At 38.0% G+C, this 14,606-nt stretch overlaps 1 long non-coding RNA gene across 1 annotated transcript in view; it reads right to left on the bottom strand.

Moving 5' to 3' along the window:
* The window catches only part of LOC307226008, a 113,307-nt gene extending 99,862 nt beyond the window's left edge, over positions 1-13,445 (bottom strand). Inside the window, exon 1 of the long non-coding RNA XR_013843242.1 lies at positions 13,320-13,445. This is a non-coding gene — a long non-coding RNA (uncharacterized lncRNA). The remainder of the gene's footprint in view (positions 1-13,319) is intronic.
* Between the last annotated feature and the right edge of the window lie 1,161 nt (positions 13,446-14,606).

Genomic DNA, 14,606 nt, shown 5'->3' with positions numbered 1-14,606 from the left:
ACTCCATGGTGCCTCGTGTTGAATATGCTGATGGTCTCCATCAAATAGGAATAACATATTTTGAGGTATGCCAAAATTTCCTGTGGGGGCAATTGTTTCTTCAAGTGCTGTTCTTCCCCTATCCAAGCACATCTCACACTTCATGGTAATATATTGGCTGCAGCTTTCCCGTCATACTATAGTTTAGCTGTGTGTTGGGATGAGGGGGGGGGATAAACCTCCTATTTGTTTGTTTTTTGTCTTCATTTCCTTGAAAATGAACCCCATGCTTATTTTAAAGGTGAAGATGAAGGGCATCACTTTCTCCCCCCCCCCCCACCAAGGGCATGCATAGATTTATTGAATCTATATCACATTTTCCCTCCAAAGAGCTTGCCTCTTGCCCTGCCCCCATTTTAACCTCACGATGACAGATGTTCTGCCATTCAGCAACAGCCCTTCCTCAAAGTACGGCATCCAAAGGAGAACAGAGAGGTGTCTTGTTTACCTTGTTAACTGGGCTAATCCCAGTTCAAAGACATATGGTGCTGTTACTCATGTCAGCACATTATTTGTGTTGCAAGTCTTCTGTCTAAGACCCACAGCACTCCTCGGAAGCTTTCTAATGCTGGGTCTGTCTAGTTCAAGAATGTCTGCACTTCCGGTCGAGCCACGGACCCGTCGCAAGCGGGATTTTCTCAGTAAGAGAAAGTCCGGGTTCTCAAGGGTAAAAGGGGGTGCTACAGGGTGCGATAGCCCCCCAAAACCCCTCTGGAGGGAAACCAGAGGGTCAGGATCCCAGTGGAGCCGTTTGCAGATCGCCCGGCCGCCAGGTAACTCCGTAATAGGAGCAAAGAGAGTGATGGGCGGAGAAAGCAGGCACCGGGAAGCCATTGTCTCACCCTCGAGAACGCAGCCCCAGGCTTGCAGGGCAAGTGACCAATTCTCAAAAGCAATCAATCGGAGCCTAATTTGGATTATAATTGGAGTATGAAAGAAAGGCTTTGGGGAAAAAAGGAGATAAAATAGAGGTCAGTTTTGACTGCAATCGGAGAGGAACGCAAGACTACGAGCGGAGCGTGGAGCAGAGGTTGGTAAAACGGCAAACGGTTTGAACTTCTCCCTCTTAGAGAACTTGTTAAAAGTGAGATAAATTGTTGCAAAAGTAACAAAAAGTTGCAGGAAAAGAGGATAACTAAAAGAGGGAGCAGAGGGTAACTATTTTGTGACTTTAAAAGGTCTTTGATACAATGAACGGTCTGAGCGAAGTAAGAAAGAAAGAAATTTACTTCTTGGTACTTTCGTTTTTGGGGAAAAAACTGCGCAACGAAATAGAACTTTTCAAATTGAATAAATTAAAGACCAAAATTTTAACGAAGAATTTGCAAAAGGATGAAAATGAAAAGCTAGAATTACAGTATGGAATTAAAGTGGCAAAAAAAAATAAAGTATCTGGGAATTTGGTTAACTGCTAAAAATATAAACTTGATTCAAGACAACTACCTTACGACATGGAAGCAGATTAAGAAAGACCTGGACACCTGGAGCAGAGTGAAACTCTCGTGGATGGGAAGGATGGCGGCAATAAAAATGAACTTACTTCCAAGAATGCTGTTTTTGTTTCAAAACATCCCTGTGATCAGAGGCTCTAAAATGTTTACAGATTGGCAAAAAACTCTTTCGAAATTCATATGGCAAGGAAAAAGGCCAAGAATTAGATTCAAACTTCTTACAGACCGGAAAGAAAGAGGGGGATTCTCGGTACCCAACCTAAAATTATATTTTGAGGCAGCCTGCCTTTGTTGGATCAAAGATTGGATCAATTTGGAAAATACTGACTTATTAGACCTCGAGGGGTTCGACAATAGGTTCGGCTGGCATGCCTACCTATGGCAAAACAAAGAAAAAGTACATAAAGGGTTTTCTAGTCATATTATTAGGGGGCCTCTATATGAAGTGTGGGAGAAGAATAAAAAACTCCTTGAATGGAAAACACCCTGGTGGCTATCACCAATCGATATTTCAGTGATCAAAAAAACCAATATGGAAGGAAAAAGGTTTACTTATGAGGACCTACTAATAAGATCAGAAAGTGGATGGAGGATGAGAACATATGAGGAGCTGAAAGAGAAATTAACAAGCTGGTTACAATTCCACCAAATAAACGCAATATGGACGGAACATAAAAAAGTAGGGATGAATGAGAAGAAATCCAAATTTCAGATAGAAATAATAGAGGGTAAATCCAAATTATTATCTAAAATGTATGATATACTATTAGAATGGGACACCAAAGATGAGGAAATAAAGGAGGTCATGACAAGATGGGCAATGGATCTGGGATATAATATAGAGTATGATAAGTGGCTGAATTTATGGACTAGCGGAATGAAATTTACGGCATGTGTAACACTGAGGGAAAATTTAGAAAAGATGATGTACAGGTGGTACATTACCCCAGCAAAGCTAGGGAAAATGTACAAGACAGGGAATAAGTTTTGCTGGAAGTGTAAAACTAAAGAAGGTAATTTTTTCCACATGTGGTGGACATGCGACAAAATGAAGAAATACTGGGAATATATTTACAATGAGTTAAAAAAAAATATTTAAATATACATTTTCCAAAAGACCAGAGGCTTTTCTTCTGGGAATAATTGGGGATGAAATTAAAAAAGAAGATAAGACATTATTCCAGTATGCTACAGCTGCCGCTAGATTATTAATTGCCCAAAATTGGAAAAGTCAAAGTATCCCACCAATTAGTGATTGGCAAACAAAGTTATTCGAATTTGTAGAACTTGCAAAAATGACACAAAAAATTAGAAACCAAAAGAATACAAAGTTTATTAATGACTGGAATAAATTTATGATTTATATTGAAGGGAATTACAAGAACCTAAAAACTATAGCAGGACTGATATAGATCTTACGATGTGCAAATCATTATAACTATCAACTGCAGGAGAAACAAACTATTCATACTAAGAAGCCTGAAACTGGGAGGGATGGAAGTCAATAGGTGTGTAGAAGAATGATTAAAATACTTAAAGATATAAAGATATAAATGAGAAGACAAAGAAGCGTAATGGAAATCGACATTGTTTATACGTTATGTATTGATATTTATTTAGTTTTCTTTTTTGTGTGTGTTGGGGTTTTTTTACAACTGTTGTAACCGTTGATTTGTTTTTCTTTTTGGTGATCTAATGTGAAAATTAATAAAAAGAATTTTTTTAAAAAAAGAACTTTTGTTTCTCCATTTTAAGTTGAAGGAAGTCATCCAGTGACAAAAAATATATATATAATAAAGGGATGGAAAGACAATATTGAACAGTAAATATTTTTTTATATGATTGGATACCTCTGTATTTAATTTAATTAAATTCGAACGCTTAAATATAAAAGGAAAGAAAAAGGGACTATGTTGGAATGAGGCTATCTACCCAAGTTGTTTTTGCTTTTTTTGGTTTTTTTGTGTGAGTCCGCGGAATGAACTGAGAAAGAACAGCTTAGCTGTCGGTCTTCAGTACTACACTTTTATTTGGAGCTAAGGAAAATTGGAGCTGAATTAATCACTCCTCCGTGTTTCATTTTTATTTTTCATTTCCTATTATTGGATTAGTCTGGACTGTCAAACTAAAGACCACTCTTCTTCTTCTCTTCTCCCTCTGTTTTTACATTTGAACTTAAAAATATTACTGTTTTCACATTTGAACTCAAAAATATCACTCCAAAATAAGGAGACTGGCAGCCTTTACAATTATTTGTGGTCAGACTCCTTTAGATATTTCTTTTTTATTTCCTACCTTTGGATATACTTGGTGCCCCTTGGACATTTCTGGATATAATTGGAATACCTATCAGCATTTTTAATAACTTTGGCCACATAATTGGATTATAACTTTGTGAATACAATATATAGTTATTGGATTACAAAAATTTAGACAGCATTATTTAGAGGGCATTTCTTCAATAAGAAGTCAGTATGGATATAGCCTAAGTGGTGGCAAGAAGAAAGGAAGTTAATTTCTTTTATGCAGTGGGAGATTGATCTCTCAAAAGTGTGAATCTTAAAAATTTATTAGTGTCCCCCCCTATAAGTATATATTTGTGAAAACTATTTTGGAAAAATTGATATATATAAATTGATTAATATTCAGGTTTAAGTGCATGAGAATTGGGAAGGGTAAAAAAAATTATTTTGTTTGACGCCTTTTTTTGAAAAGAAGTGATTTAATGATTTATATTAAGATTGAATACTGATTGTTATTGATCGTATATATACTGATTGTCTTTGACTGTATATCATATCAGGTGTTCGGAAATTAACTACAATGTCTCATATACAAAAGAAAGGGGGGGAGGGAGGAACACCGGTAGAGAGGAGAGGATCAAAACAAGAAGCGGACTTTAAAGGAGAGATCTTGAAAATGTTTGCAGAGATCAATTCCAATATTAAGCAGAGTGAAAAAAATATAGAAGCAAAATTAGAGCAAATGGATAAGAGGATGGGCCAAATGGACAAAAAAATTGACGTTACAATTAATGAACAGAAAGGGCAATTGAAGGATGTGAGTAAGAGGACACAGAATTTGGAAGAGGGGTTGAAAAAGACAAGATTGGAAATGAGAGAAGTGAAGGAGGAGGAAGAAAAAATAAGGAAGGGAATGTCGGAAATTAATAAAACACAAGAGGAAGTCTGGGATGCGATTTCTATGAATGAACTCAGGCAGAGAGAAGTGAACTTAAGATTGAGGATGGTTCCAGAGGTGCAAGGAGAAAATATTAAAGAGAAGTTAATAAAAGAGATTGCACAATGGATGGAGAGGAATGCAGATGAGGTGGCAAGATCGGTGCAAAGTGCTTTTCAAAGGAAGATAAGATCGGCTAAGGCAAGAAAATTTCCAGGGGACTGCCTGATTACCTTTAAGGACAGAGAGATGAGAAATTTGATACTCCAGAAAAATAGAGAGAACAGGCTAAACATTGAAGGAAACTATATAATTATTTTTAAAGACATCCCGATCAGGCTACTTAAACGGAGAGACCCATATAAACCAACAGTTCAGATTTTAAGGAAAAATAATATAGAATTCAGATGGGAATACCCGGAAGGAATCTCTTTTATTTACAAAAGTAAAAGACATAGACTTACGAGTCCGGAAGAAATAGGAATTTTTTTTAGAAAATATAAAGAGCTGCGAAGTGATGAGGAAAAAACAAGAGAAGTGGAACCAGGAATGGAGGCGGCAGGAGGAGTGGACCCGGATGAATTAGAGGAAGAAAGAAAGAGGGAAGAAGAAGAGAAAGAAGAAGAAGAAGAAGAGGTAGACGAATTATAAAAATTGTAATAAAGAATTCAAAATGGCAAAAATAGGGTTAAAGTTATGGACCTGGAATATTAATGGGATTAACAATTAAAAAAACAACGAAATAAAGTCGAAGAACATCTAAAAAAGAAAAATTTGGATATCATTTGTCTACAAGAAACCCATGTGGCAAGAAGACATAAAAAAATTAATAAAAGACTGGGAAATGAATTTATATCTTCAGATAGGAGTAAAAAAAGAGGAGTAGTTTTGTACATCAGGAAAAAAAAATTGAAGCTCAACAAATTTTTAAAGATGAGCAAGACAGAATTTTATAAAAATTTAGAAAAAAGACTGTTCGAATATATGGATCAGAAAATTATAATAATGGGAGACCTGAATGGAGTGGTGTCAATGGAAATGGACAGACTGAGAACAACAGAGGTGAGTAAAGATGGGAAATTACCTAAGACTTTTTTCTCAATGACTAAGAATTGCAATTTGATTGACATTTGGAGACTTAGACACCCATTGGAGAAACAATTCACGTTTTATTCAGAACCAAACCAATCCATGTCAAGAATAGACCAGGTGTGGGTCTCAAATGAATTAACCCCAAGAATCTCGAAAATTGAAATTCAGCCAAGAGTGATTTTGGACCATAGTGCAATAAAATTTGAATTAAAAGGTTTTGAAGAAAGAACGTTTAGATGGAGAATAAACGACTATCTTCTAGATGATCAGAAAGTAGTAGAAAATGCTCAAAAGAACCTGTCGGAATATTTTGTAAATAACTGTAATAAGGGAACAAAAATGAGTACGGTCTGGGACGCCAGCAAAGCTGTGATGAGGGGTTTTTTCATTCAACAAAATGCCCTGAAAAATAAAAATAGGGAAAAGAATAAAAAGGAATTATTGAGACAAATAATGGAGAATGAACAAAAACTGATAAAAAAACCAAATAACGAAAAGATAAGACAAAACATAAAGACTCTACAAACACAGTTTGCAATGATAATAAATAAGGAAGTAGAAGGGAATATAAAAGGAATGAAACAAATAAATTTTGAATTTGCGAATAAATCAGGAAAATGGCTGGCGTGGCAGATAAAGAAAAGAGCAGAATACAGTAAACAAAATCATTGAAGGTACGGAAATAGACGACCCAAAGGAAATTAGAAAAGGATTCCTGGACTTTTATAGACAACTGTACAAAAATAAAGAAGAGAATAATATGAGGAAGATAGAAAGATTCTTAAAGGAAAAAGAAGTGCAGAAGATCCCGACGGAGAAAAAAGACAACTTGAATGCCCCAATTGAAATTGAAGAAATTAAAGAGGCGATAAGCGAATTGAAAAAGGGGAAAGCCCCAGGACCAGATGGATTCACAGCTAGATACTATAAGGAAATGAGAAGCACCCTACTTGTACCACTGAAAGAAGTTGTAAACAATATCTTGAATAGGGAAATACTGGAAACTTGGAAAGAAGCCTTTATTACACTTATCCCAAAACAAGAATCGGACTTAACGCAAGTTTAAAATTATAGGCCTATTTCGCTGTTGAACAATGATTATAAAATTTTTGCAAGCATATTAGCAAAGAGAATGAAAAAAGTACTGCAAGATCTTATACATAAGGATCAGGCGGGTTTCCTTCCTGGCAGACAGATGAAAGATAATATAATAAATAGAATAGAATATCTGAATGCCAGGAATGAGAAACTAGCTATGTTAATCTTTGTGGATGCGGAAAAGGCCTTTGACAATATATCATGGAACTTTATGTTAAAAAATTTGGAACATATGGACGTAGGTATGGAATTTTTAAATGGAATAAAGGCAATATATACAGAGCAAAAAGCAAAGTTGATAGTAAACAATTATACAATGGAAGACATTAAAATAACAAAGGGTACAAGACAAGGATGCCCATTATCACCATTATTATTCATCTTGGTGCTGGAGGTTTTGCTAAAATCATTAAGAAAAAATAAAGAAATAAAAGGGGTGTCTGTAGGGAAAAATGAGTATAAAATCAAAGCATTTGCGGACGATCTTGTAATGATGGTAGAAGAGCCAGCGGGAAGCGTTAAAAGAATCCTAGAAGAAATAGAACAATTTGGTCAAGTTGCAGGTTTTTATTTAAACAAAAGAAAGACTAAAATTATTGCAAAAAATATGGACCAAGAATTAATAGAGGAAATGCAACAAAGGACAGGGTTGGAAGTGGTGAACAAAGTGAAATATTTAGGAGTATGGTTAACCCCCAAGAATATTGATTTGTTTCAAAATAACTATGTACCTGTTTGGAATGGGATAAAAAGGGATCTGGAGGTGTGGGGAAGATTGAAGCTATCTTTTTGGGGAAGGATATCTATGATATGAACTGCCAACCTAGCAGTTCGAAAGCACCTCCGGGTGCAAGTAGATAAATAGGGACCGCTTACCAGCGGGAAGGTAAACGGCGTTTCCGTGTGCGGCTCTGGCTCTGGCCAGAGCAGCGATGTCACGCTGGCCACATGACCCGGAAGTGTCTCCGGACAGCGCTGGCCCCTGGCCTCTTAAGTGAGATGGGCACACAACCCCAGAGTCTGTCAAGACTGGCCCGTACGGGCAGGGGTACCTTTACCTTTACCTTTTTATCTATGATAAAGATGAGTGTGCTGCCAAGGATGTTATTTCTATTTCAATCACTACCGATAATTAAAGGGGCATCAATTCTCAAAGAATGGCAAAAAATAGTTTCAAGATACATCTGGCAGGGCAAGAAGCCACCTCTTTCTCTCGCATCTGTTAATAACGTAAATTGAATCCTTGGCTTCTTGCCCTGCCAGATGTATCTTGAAACTATATTATGAAGCATCATGCCTCTGTTAGTTAAAGGAATGGATTAAATTAGTGAATGGAGAATTGTTAGATTTAGAAGGATTTGATAAGAGATTCGGGTGGCATGCATATCTGTGGTATGAAAAGAAAAAAAATTCATAAAGGTTTTGAAAACCACATCTTCAGAAGATCATTGATAGAGGTGTGGGAGAGGTATAAAAATTTGTTGGAACCAAGACTCCCCCATTGGCTTTCACCATTGGAAGTGATGAGTGTGAAAAAGATAAACATGAGGGGGAGGTGGATAACTTATGGAGAATTGATAGTAAGAGGGGGGGAATGGAAAATGAAGACTTATGAAGAGGTGAAAGAAGTTGTTTATGATTGGTTGCACTACTACCAGATTAGTGAAATGTTTAAAAAATATTGTAAAATGTGTGGATATGAAGGAAAAGAATCAAAATTCCAAATAGAGGTATTGAATAATGAGTATAAAAATTTGTCTAAAATGTATAGAATGTTGTTGGAATGGCATACAAAAGATGAAGAGGTGAAATCAGTAATGATACATTGGGCCAGAGATTTTGGTTATAATATACAATATGATGATTGGACGAAATTATGGAATGAAAAGTTAAAATTCACGGCGTGTACCGTGTTGAAGGAAAATGCAGTGAAAATGGTATATAGATGGTACAGTTAAATTAGCTAAAATGTATAAAACATGTAATAAGTGTTGGAAATGTAAAGAAAAAGAAGGAACTTTCTATCATATGTGGTGGGAGTGCAAAAAGGTGAAAGGCTTCTGGGAAATGATATATAAGGAATTGAAAAAGATGTTGAGATATACATTTGTTAGAAAACCAGAAGCCTTCTTACTAGGATTGGTAGGTAATGAAATTAATAGAAAAGATTGTAAACTTTTCCAATACGCTGTAACAGCTGCAAGAATACTTCTGGCGCAAAGATGGAAGCAGGAAGAAATTCCAACAGTGGAAGAATGGAGAATGAAACTGACTGAATATGTGGAATTGGATAAACTGACTGGGAAGATTCGATACCAAAAAGACCAAAAGTTTATCGAAGACTGGGGAAAATTTACAGATTATCTGAAAAGCATATGTGATGCACAGACAACGCTTGTTGGTTTTGAAGAGTCTCTGTGAAAAATTAAGAAATATTGTAAAAAAGAAAGTAGGAGAAAGGAAGAGGAATAGTTAAAGGCAATAAGTTCAGAAATGCGTTAACAATAGAAATTTTAATGAAAGATTGGCAGAGAAACTGAGGGAAGTCAAAAATTGATGAATGTGAGAGTTAATATGAGTTGATTGTATAAAAATGTTTGGAAAATGAATAAAAATTATTATAAAAAAAAAGAATGTCTGCATCAACTGATGACAAGATTACGGCCAAGAGTCATTCCCACCTCGACCTGAGATGTTGAGGATTGAACATGAGAACTTCTGCAAGCAAGGCACATGCTCTATCACTCCACAGCCCTCTCATCAAGGAACATAATGGAATTCTAAACCCAGGGCAGGCTTTGCAAGGTGGAAACAAAAAATATTGACAGTGGTAAAGGGGTGATTGAAATAAATTTTAAAAATTGTCCAGTAGCACCTTAGAGACCAACTAAGTTTGTTCTGGGTATAAGCTTTCGTGTGCATGCACACTTCTTCAGATACACTGAAACAGAAGTCACCAGACCCTTATATATAGTGAGAGGGTGGGGTGGGGTTTTTCTCAGAAGGGTAGTAGGAGATGGGTGATTGACTCAATGGGTATGGTAAACCTGTTGACGACTTAACGACTGCAATTAGTCCTACAGGAGAAAGCAAGGGATAGTATGCAGATGACCAAAAATAGCTTTAGCATATGTAATGAGACAAGAATCCAATATCTCTATTCAGACCAGGTTTCTCCATAGTTTTCAGTTTAGTAATAAGTTGTAATTCAGCAACTTCTCTTTCAAGTCTATTTCTGAAATTCTTTTGTAATAAGACAGCTGCTTTGAGATCCTGTATTGAATGTCCTGGGAGACTGAAGTGTTCTCCTACTGGCTTCTCTGTCTTGTGATTCCTGATGCTTTCCTGTCATACTAGTTAAGCCGTGTGTGTTGGGATGAGGGGCGATCGTGAACCCTGAGCTCTAGGAATAGGGCATAAGAGGCCCTTGCCAGAGTAATCTTCAGACTAATCTACTCCATTGAAAACAGCACATGCACACTGCCACGTAGAAGCGTTCCATTTTGGAGTGGCAAAAAATTTGCAAGTAAATGTAACCTAAATAAAACTCCAGTTTTATCTTACTCTCGTAATAATTTATCACTGCATGGAAGGTGCTGGCACTTCTTGAAAATGCAGTGACAGCTACAGAGCATGGCTTTGATTTGACTAGCCTCGTAGATGGCACTACAAAATGAAAGTATACCACACTACAAAATCTGCTGAAGTCAGAGCAATGCCTTTCTATGCGAAAGCAGTGAAGTTCTATCCTCTATTAAACTTTATATTGAAAAGGCACAGGATAGATCACATTATATACCTCTAACCCTATGAGTAAATCTACAGATGAGATACTAATTTAAGTTGCAATTACTGTGGCAGACTGAATGCATGAATACCATCACCATTCTTGCATTAAAATGATTCAGAGAGAAGCCAGGGCTAAAGAAGAAAAATGCAATTTTTTTTGTTTTTATTATTATTGCTTATCATTGTTATTTTGGTTTGGGCTTGCTATGATTATGATTATGAGTATTTCATTGATATTTCTCATTGCAAGTAGCATTGCCAGAGAAGTAATAACTGCCCCACTCTCCACATAAAAGCATCAGGGGAGCAGTTTAAAAGTAATGATGAAAAAAGTCTTTTGTGGCAACCCGGGAACAAAGTGGAAGCTTCCACGTCTTGTATGAGAAGCTTATGGCTTATGTAATAAAATCATCCATTTAAAACAAAAAGAGAAAGGGCTGTTCATCCAGATTTGGATGTTACTTCTTTCTCTTTACAAAATGACATGCCTGAGTGAGTATCAATCAACGTTTCACTCCTTCTCTTTCTCAAAATGGTTCTCAGAGTTAATGAAGTGGGTTCATCATAAGGTTCTCTGACAACATCTCATTTTTACTCAGTCTATTTAAAACAAAAACAACAAAAAACCCTCTCCTTTGGTGAGAGGATTCAATCTGCAACATTCCACATAATAATTTTAACAGTACCAGAAACTGAACTGATGTATTGTCACAGCATAATACCTCAGGTAAGCATTTCAATGGGAGCTTTAATATTATTTGAGGGTCACAGCGTACCTGACATTTCAGTTTGTTAGCAGGGCACTCACATCTCTGGTGCAATCGTTAAAATATACTTTAATAAGGTTTCTACGGCTATGTAGGGTCATCCATTATGGACAAAGCTATTGTGGTCAATGAGACTAGAAGAGTAGAGGGTTATCCACTTTTTCTTTCTAAGGGAAGTGTCAGCAAATAATACAATGCAATCCTTATGAAGCACTGACCTATGCTTTTTAATTTCCTAAGGAGGGTATTTCCAGAAGGAAGGAAAGATCGAATTATAGTAAGGATAGCTATTTTTCCCCCTCATAGGAGCAGTTATTAAATCATAAATATGATCAATTGCTAATTAAAAGACAAGATGACTTATTTGCTTTCAGGATGGGAGCTAATCACCCAGTGGTGTTTATTCTGAATGTATAATATTTTATGCCTGGGGTAATCTCTGAAATTACATTTCCAGCATTAAGTATTAACAGGCTACAGTCCTAAAGTCACAATGTGCTCTTTTCACTTTTGGAATAGTAATTCCTGTGAATCACTATACTTTTCGTATCAATAAATGCCTTGTTTGGCAATAGGTAAGTCCTGAAAACTGTTCTTTTATGCTGGGGCTGGGAGCTGGGGGCACTGTTATACAGTGGTTCCGCTCCTTCCTCCTGGGCCATGTCAAGAAAGTGGTGTTGGGAGATGAGTGTTCAGACCCCTGGGCTCTCACTTGTGGGGTGCCTCAGGGTTCCGTTCTCTCCCCCATGCTTTTTAATATCTATATGAAGCCGCTAGGAGAGATCATCAGGAGGTTTGGGCTGGGTGTTCATCAATATGCAGATGATACCCAGCTCTACCTCTCTTTTAAATCAGAACCAGTGAAGGCAGTGAAGGTCCTGTGTGAGCGTCTGGAGGCAGTTGGAAAATGGATGGTGGCCAACAGATTGAGGTTGAATCATGACAAGACAGAAGTACTGTTTTTGGGGGACAGGGGGCAGGTGGGTGTGGGGGACTCCCTGGTCCTGAATGGGGTAACTGTGCCCCTGAAGGACCAGGTGCACAGCCTGGAAGTCATTTTGGACTCACAGCTGTCCATGGAGGCACTGTTTAATTCTGTGTCCAGGGCGGCTGTCTACCAGCTCCACCTGGTACGCAGGCTGAGACCCTACCTGCCTGCGGACTGTCTCGCCAGAGTGGTGCATGCTCTAGTTATCTCCCGCTTGGACTACTGCAATGCGCTCTATGTGGGGCTACCTTTGAAGGTGACCCGGAAACTGCAATTAATCCAGAATGTGGTAGCTAGACTGGTGACCGGGAGTGGCTGCCGGGACCACATAACACGGGTCCTGAGAGATCTGCATTGGCTCCCAATATGTTTCCGAGCACAATTCAAAGTGATGGTGCTGACCTTTAAAGCCCTAAACGGCCTCGGTCCTGTATACCTGAAGGTGTGTCTCCACCCCCATCGTTCAGCCCGGACACTGAGATCCAGCGCCGAGGGCCTTCTGGTAGTTCCCTCATTGCGAGAAGTGAGGTTACAGGGAACCAGACAGAGGGCCTTCACGGTAGTGGTGCCCTCCCTGTGGAACGCCCTCCCTTCAGATGTGAAGGAAATAAGTAGCTATCTTATCTTTAGAAAACATCTGAAGGCAGCCCTGTTTAGGGAAGTTTTTAATATTTAATGCTGTATTGTTTTTAACACTCGATTGGAAGCTGCCCAGAGTGGCTGGGGAAACTCAGCCAGATAGGTGGGGTATTATTATTATTATTATTAATATTATTATTATTATTTCCCCCTAGAGGTGGGAGGGAGCTGCCTAACCACCATAAAAAACTGTATTTTTGACATTACAACATTTGAGGTAAAAGAAAATTGTATAGAACTTGCATCTGATCAGTCATGCTATGTACACAGTCTTACTTTTATCTCATCTTCCATTTAAACTTTCACAAATGCAACCACAATGGCCATGGGAAGATGTGTGGCAGTTGAGGCCCAGGGCGGCAGCCCCTCAGACCCCTGAAGGACAAAATTACCACCATGGTGTCTGACCGTCGAATTGCCTTCCTGGTTGGGAGTTCAAAATTGCCCTATCAGGGGCAAGCTGAGGGGCAGAGCCTGAGTGGAGATCAAGGTCGACTGCACTAATCACTGTAGGTTTTAAAAGCAAAAGGTATGGACATGGGCAAAAATGATTCTGTTGTAATCTGCCAGTGTGTAATTGCTTTTAAAGAAATGAATATACATTGAAGCAAAACTTTCCATCATAAATTCTGGCGGGAAATCCTGCCAGCCCCCACAGCCGACCAAGACCAGAGCCAATGTCAGCCGGCCACACGGGGCAATTACTTCCCACACTCGGCTTGCTGGCAGCTGCGTTGAGGAAACGGTGCCTGCAGTCAAATTGGCTTGAATCCAGCAAATATTTAAATTGATATTCCTAAAATTTTGCAAAGATTAACAGCAATGATGACGCCTTAATTCTTAACTAAATCCACTGGTGTACAAATACAACCATAACCAGAAATTAACAGTTCACAGTAAGAGGATGATCCTTCAATCCCCACCTCGCTGAATAGCCCCAGAGGACCTCTCACTGAAATCAAGTGGTTTTATTTCCCTCAGCTGAGTTCAAAAAGATCAGGATAGGATCTCATAGGGGACCACTTGTGTAACTAAGGCTGTGCAAGGCAGAACTAAAATGAATAAAGCCTATTTTCATTCTCCCAAGAAGAATTCGGCTCCAAAAGCAAGATAAATGTTTAATAGCAAATTAGGGGGAGGAGTGTTTTTTAAAAGTGTTCTATTGTATTAATAACTAAATGTATTAGTAACATAGATAAGATGTCAAATCTTGCAAAAGCCAGTAAGGCAACTCTCCTTTTTAAATGAACAAGGCTGACATTAATTAACTTAGAATACCAACAACCTAGAAAATATATAATAATAAACTAAGACTGAATCTGCCAAGTATAATATTTGCCTGCTGCTATAGTCCTGTCTTTAGGAGTGAAGCCCTCAGCTACAGCAATGCAGCTCTCTTTAAAATTCTGTCATAAGCAACCCTGAAGAAGTAAAGGGTTTGTCGAGATTAAAATCTTTAAAAGGCATGGCTATTTTCAGGAATCCCTCCCTTTTCAGTTTACTGTCTTTCCCTTTCAGGAGCAGCTGCTGGATTTTTCTTCCAAATGTAGCCTTTTAGTTTGC

This window comes from Podarcis cretensis (genome assembly GCF_951804945.1).
Source record: "Podarcis cretensis genome assembly, chromosome: 10".
Taxonomy (NCBI): domain Eukaryota; kingdom Metazoa; phylum Chordata; class Lepidosauria; order Squamata; family Lacertidae; genus Podarcis; species Podarcis cretensis.
Note: the sequence above shows the minus strand (reverse complement) of the source record. Positions and strands in the feature narration are given on the sequence as shown.